The following is a 7,900-nucleotide window of genomic DNA, read 5'->3' as shown; positions in this document are numbered from 1 at the left end:
ACATAAATATAAAGATTCTTCCATAAATGTCTGATCAGCCGTCCTTCTTTCTAGGATGAATAATGTTGAACACATGTTGGTCATCAAGATCCAGGAAATGTTCTGGAAGTTGGTGAGTTTTTCCAGATGTGTCCTGCTGGAACCCAGAGCTCTAAGCAACAGGCTGGTGTCACTCAGCTGGTTGTGCAACACTGACTTGCTGTTTGTCAGAACCCACTGGTACCATGCTGAGCTGCTCTGTTCAGTCTGGATGAAGCAGCAAAGAGGAACAGCAGCAGCTTCAGGACCACTTGGTCTCTTCTGGCCTGATATAGTGAGAACGCTGTGTGAAAAGGGCTCTGGACACTTAGAGATGCTGATCTCACCTCTGAGCGTGGCTCTGGCTCTCAGCTTCCCCACACAGAGTGGTTTTAGAGGGAGGGACTCCCTCCTCTCTGTCCTCACACTGATCCATGCTGCTGAATTCACATCCACATCAGCTCACACACACTTTCTACCTTCACCTGCAGAGGAAACACAAATCATTCATCTGCACATCAACTCTGATCATCCTTTACATCATTAGTGCTGGAAAAAGATCAGCTGCTCCTCCTCTGATTGGCTCTTCTTCTCTGCTTCATATCAGTGTCAGTTGAATGCAGTCAGACAGCAGTGAGAGGCAGAGGAAGCTGCCATCAGCTGCTGTACTTCTACTATCAGTCCACTAGATGGAGCCATGGAGCAACATTTCATCCACTCACACTGATTCACTCTGACTGAACATCAGCAACTATTTTATTTCACAATCATCAAACTCTACAAGTGGATTATCTGCTGCATCAAAGCTAAACTATTTAATAATCTGACTGAATCAAACACATTTTAACACTGATGTCATTTTATTTTGAAAGGACTCACAGGAAGCAGCAGGAAGCTGTTGTGTCTGACTTTGATGGGAGACCAGAGTTTTGATTTCTGCTCCAAATCTCTAGAAAAGCTTAGATCTTCATATCTTCTCCACTCAGACGTAGAAACATTCAGATCTCTGAAAAACATTTAAGTGTTTCCTTAATCAAAATTATGTTGACACATCTGACATGTTGTTTTTATTTATTGATTTATTCTTATTTATTCAGTGGAATATTTGGTTCCCTTGTTTGGTTAAGCTCTAGAGGACTCAGATCCACTTTTACTGGTTTTATTGTGACTATTAATAAACCGGACCTTTGACTGTTGGACCTCCTGAGTGATATAAGGAGCCGTAATCTGTCGAGTCAGCAGCAAACTGATTGGTTGTTAGAACCAGATGGACTCTGACCCGGCACACCCTCCATATAAAATACATTCACACTGTAAACATCAGCTGCTGGTGCTGAAGAAGAAGATTTGCTCACATTTACCAAAATGGAGCCAGAGCCAGAGAAGTGGAGCCACAGTGAAGTCCGGGCTTTATTGGACCTGTGAGCAGCAGGAGAAAAACAACATGAGGTTAAAACAATGGAGGCAAAAAGTGAGGCACCTGAAGCAGGATCATAAAGGTCAAAGGTCACAATAACCAGAGTGGATCAGATAGGAAGAGCAGTAAATGGTTTATTTCACTGAACTGGGTTCTGAGGCGTCAGCAGCTTTTAATCCCAAAGTCCAACAGAGATAAAGTGGAACCAGATGATTGGACCTGGATCCGTCTCTGATGTTCAGACTAGAAACTAGCTGCACATGAGGATGAAAACAGACTAAATCAGGGTTTACCACAGATGGTAGATGGACTTCTGTCAGCCTTTGTTAAAGGTCCAAACATCCAGAACCACAGCAGGTTCTAGTAGCTATGATCCAGTACAGTGAACTAACTGGTTCTGATGCTCTGCTGCTGTTCACTCATTTCTACATTCAGCCATTTCATCACTGGTCAACATTCACTTCTAGATGAACTGCTTCATTTCTTGGGTTCTGGTCCAAACTTTAGTCATTTAATCAGGATGTTTTATCCAGATAGTTCTAGAGCAGCATCCCGGACTCCTGGAAGGACTTCTGGGTTTAAAATAAGCTGCAACATTCAGCCAGGAGACCCGGTTCCTCCAGAATCATTGATTTTAGCCACAGTTTCTCTCTCTGCTCATTAAAATGATCAGAACTCAGTAATATCACAGTTTTTCTAACAGCAGATTAAACTCAGTCCCAAAGCTGATGATGCTTCTGTGTTAATAAACAGCAGCTCCATGGTCCACATGACTGGTACCGTTGGGTCCAAAGCATCAGGAAGATCTCTCAGCACCAAGAAAAGGGAACTACTTCCTGTTGACACCAGCTCAGACTCCTCTGCTTCATCAGCTGGAGCTGAAGTTCAGAACTTTGGATCAACAGGTTCTCAGAGTTCTGCTAGAAGGAGGACCAGAACATGTTGAGCTGTAGAGCAGATATGAGACCATGCCTCAGCCTCTGCTTCAGAACCGACCCACTAGATCTGGTCGGGTAGTTCAGTGTGAAGCAGCAGGCCTCTCCAGGTCCATTTCTCCATGCTGATCCCTTCCTGTGTCACTAACAGCATTAAAAAGCAAACTCACTTCTTTTAGTTTTTATGCAGAAATCAAAGCATCAGAAGATCCCAGCTGGTGACAGAGTTTAAGAAGGTGGACATCAGAGCCTTGGACCTGAAACTGGACCAGAACCAATAATATTAACTGGATCAGAACCAGCTTGAGCTCCAGATTCTCTGTGGTTTCATGAACAAAGATCTTTGTTTAATGAAACTTTAGTTTGAAACATGAATTTAAGGAAAACAATGTTCCCAACAAGTTCTTAAACTCCTCAGACTCTTCATTTAGGAAATAAAATACTAACTAATAATTGTCCCTCATGGGTCAAACACTGTGGAACAACAGACTGATCACTTTTAGCAGCAAATCAGCCTTTAAGTCTGATTACTGGAAATATTATTGTTTTATTCATAGATTTATTAGATCAATATTAAACTTCTGGATTATCTGACTTTTAATGCATTAAAATCTAAAATATTGATGAAAACTTTAAAGCTGTTAACATTTCCTGGTCTGGTTGGACCCACCTTCAGGTCTTCAGCTGTTCTTCAATCTGCTCTCTGAACAGCAGATATTTTACAGCTGCCATAAACAACAGGCTGGAGAAATATCAGAACCAGAACCTCAGAAGTTCTGCGTCAGTCACTGTGAATTTATCAAACCAACCATCGTTCTTAAAGGGACAGAAACACATTTTAAGACGATCCACAAAGTTTAAGGAGCTGCAGAACCTCTAAAGAGACGGTTCAGGTTTCAAGTGGACCTTTGTAACTTTAGCAGAACAGCAGCAGAACCTTTAGATCACATGTTTTTCTCAGAGTCCAGAGTTTCTGGTTGGAGGTTAAAAGGTGGTTTTAACTCAACATGAAGGACGTTCCTGTCTTTAAGCTCACAGATATTTAGATTTTAGACGGATCATCTGGAGCCGTGAAGCTCTGATTGGGTCGACAGAGTTCTGCTCATCTAAACATCACATCTGAACATCAGCTGTTCATCATGTTGTTTGGTTCCAGTTCATCAATAATCTAATAATCCTGTAGATTAGTCTTCAGACAGCAGAGATGAAACTTTGTGCTGAAATCAGAAGTGAACATGTTCTCCAGACATCAGAGAGCAGAAACAAAGAGGAAAGTTCCTCAAGACAAAGTTCTGGTAGGAAACAAAGCAAACTTACAGTTTGTTCAGACGGTCCAAAGTGCTGAAGAACAAGATCTGAAGCACTGAGACACAGGTGAGCTGCTACCTGGAAGGAGGCGGAGCTTCAGCTGTGATGGAGGTGGGACAGGTAGGAGGGCGGGGCAGCAGCAGGAGCAGCAGTGGAGTTCCTGGAAGCTTCAAGGTTCAAAGTTTCTTTCTTCTCTTCAAGGAGCAGTTTGGTTTGCAGCTGCCAGGAAGACATCAGGACAGAAAACAACAGTCACTAAACACCAGCTTCATCTGCTGGTTCTCCTGCAGAACGCTGAGAGCTGCTGGAAGCGGCTGCTTCTCCATGGTGGCAGTGTGTAGCTGCGTCCTGAATGATCCAGTAGTTTAGCTGCACATCTTCAGCTTGCAGCTGGTTCTGGTGTTTAACAGGAAGTGAGCCGTGCCGGCAGCTCAGAGAAAACCTTCCAGCAGATTCATTCAGATCAGGTCCACATTAAAACAAGGCAGCTCCCAGTCAGAGTGCTGCAGCTTCTGCTTGATGCTTTGTGTGCACGCTGCTTTCTGCACACAGCATCAATGTGGGCTTCAGAGGTTCTGTCCGTCTGGGTCCAGAGGTGTTTCTCCAGCTTCACTCCTTCAACAGACGCATTCTTCCTGAAAACAGAGGAGGACAGTCGGCTTCTTCCTCACATCACTCACAGCTCTTTAGTTTTCACCACATTGATGTTTAAAAAGGAGGAACTGCTCCATCTGACACCTTCCTCCACCAGGAGACCCGGTTCTGATGGATCACTGCTGGGAACGGACACAAGGACAGAACCTCCTGCAGGTCCAATAATGTAGCAGCCTCTGCCATGGCTTTGACCATCATTAGTGTAGAAAACAAAGAACAGAGGAGAAACCACTGTTAAAAAGTCTCAGAGTTAAAAAGTCCATCAGCCACCAGATCAGAACAGAGTCCAAGTTCTAGAGGTTCTGGAAGCTGTCTGCTAAAATGTGGAGCTGGATGGGATTAAAAGCAGAAGAGAAGTCCATAAAAAGGGAACCAACAAGGTCCTCTGCTTCCTCCAGATGTTTCAGAGCAGCTTTCAAAGTGTCCCTGTCTCACCATCCAGTCCTCGACCCGTCCTGGAAGCAAACTGCAGGAGGTCCAAACTGTCCTGACCCGGTTCCATCAGGTCCTCCTTCAGCAGCTTTTCTAATGCCTTCAGAACCAGAGAGCTGAGAGGTTCTGGACTGAAGACAGCGAGTGTCTCTGAGCTTTAGATCTTAGCTCAGGGAACAATTACTGAGGGGGAGTGGTGGCCCAGGTAGTTAGAGCAGAACTCTTGGTTCTGATAAGGCTGCTAGAACCTGGAGCAAACCTGAGCAGTACCCTTAACCCCTGATTGTTCACTGGGTTCTGGAAAAGCTGCCCGCTGCTCCCTAAGGGATGGTTAAATGCAGAAGACAGATTTCATTGTAAAATTGTAACTTCAAATAAAGATTTCTTCTTCTTCTGAACTGGACCAGGTTCTGCTGCAAAGCCGACTGAAAGGTCCAACTAAAAATGTCTGCTAGCTACAAAGAACCATTTTCCACACATTTCCTCGGGTCCCATCTGGACCAGGACTTTTCCTTTCTTTGACTCCTTGGAAAGGTTCCAACTCTATACACTTATTAATGGACCGGTTCTGTTCAGGGTCCAAATCAAAGTTTAGGAAAACAAACATCTCCTCATCAGAATAATGAACATTAAAATGATTCATTGAACATTGGAGACGTTAGAAAGGTCCAGATTGATTCTCCCATTCAAGGAGTGGTTCTGGTTCTTTGGCTGCATCTCCATCATGTTCTTCTCACCATCCCATCCAGAACCGGACCTGTTGGTGTTCAGCAAACACTCAGCTTTGTCCTCATATCTGGACTTTGGAAGGTGAAGCTCCTTTTGGCCCATTTCCACAGTTCCCTGTAGAGCGTCATGTCCTCCTGGATGAAACAGAGATTTCTCTGGTCATTGTGGTTCTGACCCGTTTGGTGAGCCAAACTTCATTATTTGGAGAAGTGAGGATGGATTCCTGGAGGAAGACCATCTCCTCACAGAACCAGACGTCTGCAGATCCGGTTTCTGTCCCTTCACCAAGATCCACAGTGAGATGTTTAAAACCATCCCAGTCAGTGGAAGAGAAGCGGTTCTGGAGACACGGAGTGGACTCCTCCATGAGGTCCAGAACTGTTCTTCAGGTCAGCAAGAACCCAAAAAGATTAGAGAGGCAGTCTGTGCTCCCAGAACAAGTTTAGAACCAAAGGAGTCTCCAACTAGAACTGTTTTTGACTAAATGTCCCAATTCTGCCAAAAAAACACAAAAGCTGAGAAGAAATTGTGAAAGAAAGAAGAAATAATTGATGTCTTGATATAATCAATCAAAAATGAACTATTTAAAGATCCAGATTCAAAGAATCTATATAAACTGAGCCGTTGACATCTGGCCAAACTGTCTCAGTTGTTCCTGCAGCAGCGTCCAGACACTCCCGTCTCCTCCCTGCAGCTGAACACCTGACCCAGATAATGAGCTGCTGGAAGTCTGAAAGTCTGCTAACAGAGACAGAGACAAGATGGCCGCCTGGACAGAAGGGTTTGTTAGAGCTGCTGTGGAATGTGCCTCTAGTTAATGTCGTCTGACTTTCTTCACCTCTGCTAAACCTAAGTTTTACTAACCTGATCATGACTTAGGTACAAAGAAAGCAAGAAAAGAGCCAAAGCCCAGAAGAAGACACAAAGAAAGAGAAAAGCTCAGCTACAAGGACCATGACTATGCATCAGACATGGAGACTGGAAGAGGCGGAGGAGGGAATCGTGTTCTCCACCATACGGCACAATTGATTCAAACTCCTTCCAAGGAGCTCATGCTCACAAAATAACGACACAAAACACAACAATGGAGAATCTACTGGAAGCCATTCAAGCTTTCCACCTGAGATTTGACCCTCAGGATGAAAAGATGGCCGACATGAAGACAAAGCTGAGCCAAAACACGGTCATGATCAGTAGTCTGGCCAAGGCTCTAGAGTTTAATGCTGCTGAAGTGAAAGATTGTAAGGAGAAGATGGCTGTTATGGAGTCGGAGGTGTCAGTTCTACCAAAGGAAGTCAATGAGCTCCAAGTTAACTGGAGAGAACTGGATGGTTCTGAACCAAGATGGAAGCTGAGGATCAGAGGGATGAAGGAGACGATGGGGGAAAACATTCAGCAGGACGTGGTTCACCTCCTGGGGAAGATTGTTGCAGAATGGGCTGAGAGGATGGATGAATACGTTGATACGGTTCATGGGCTGGGGAAGAAGGAGGAGAAGCCAACCCGCCAGATTATTCTACAGTTTACCAAACGGCAGCATAGAGACGGCAAAAGGAAAATGACTAAAACGTCTCCGCTTTGGGAGTCCACTGGTGTCCGTTTTCCAGAAGATCTGATGAAGGAGGAGCGGCTGGAGAGAGAAACTGTGGCCCCAGATTCTTCAGGCGAGGAAGGCAGGGGACCGGGCCTTCTACCACGGCCCGTTAGGATCCATAAACGGGCGACCCATTTATGCCAAGGACTAAAAGATTTAAAGGTGTTTTCTAAACATGCTGCTGAAGATAGTTTTACAATAAGGCTGTCATTTGTTTTGGTTTAGAAACTAGAGGGATATACACCCTATTCCTTTTCTACCTAAAATAGGAACAAAGTTATTAGCTTTACTTTTTCCAAACAGCTGTTTTTTGGTGTGTTCTGATATTTTCTTAAGCTGTTATTGTTCAAACAGCGTTGCTGATGCTTAAAACAAATCTGTCTTTTATTTCTCTGAATGCAAGAGGACTCAGGGACAATGTGAAAAGGAAAGCATTATTTTTATTTTGTAAAGGACAAGGAGCAAACTGCACTTTTCTGCAGGAAACTCACTCATGTGACACAGACGCCACCTAGTGGTCAAAGCAGTGGAGAAAGGATGTTGTTGAGCCTCGGTTCTAAAGGTTCTAAAGGTTCTAAAGGTTCTGGAGGTGGAGCGTCTGTTTAATAGATGTCCTGGAAAGGTTGTTGCCTCCAGAGTTGATGAGCTCAGTCACTGGATGGTAGTTCTGGTAAATGTTGAAGGATATTTTGTTATAATGGGGGAGTGGTGGCCTAGTGGTTAGAGCATTGTGTTCCAGAGGTTCTGGGTTCAATTCCCACAGACTGCCACTCTGGGTCCCTGAGCAAGACCCTTAACCCCAGATTTCTCCCT

At 44.3% G+C, this 7,900-nt stretch overlaps 1 long non-coding RNA gene across 1 annotated transcript; it reads right to left on the bottom strand.

The window, feature by feature from the left end:
• Positions 1 to 460: 460 nt before the first annotated feature.
• Positions 461 to 3,934, bottom strand: LOC118561903. The gene is made up of 3 exons (XR_004930357.1): positions 3,688 to 3,934; positions 1,374 to 1,437; positions 461 to 503 (listed from the first exon to the last, which is right to left on the bottom strand). It is a non-coding gene; the product is annotated as an uncharacterized LOC118561903 (long non-coding RNA).
• Between the last annotated feature and the right edge of the window lie 3,966 nt (positions 3,935 to 7,900).

The sequence above is a fragment of the Fundulus heteroclitus genome, unplaced genomic scaffold, assembly GCF_011125445.2.
Source record: "Fundulus heteroclitus isolate FHET01 unplaced genomic scaffold, MU-UCD_Fhet_4.1 scaffold_75, whole genome shotgun sequence".
Taxonomy (NCBI): domain Eukaryota; kingdom Metazoa; phylum Chordata; class Actinopteri; order Cyprinodontiformes; family Fundulidae; genus Fundulus; species Fundulus heteroclitus.
Note: the sequence above shows the minus strand (reverse complement) of the source record. Positions and strands in the feature narration are given on the sequence as shown.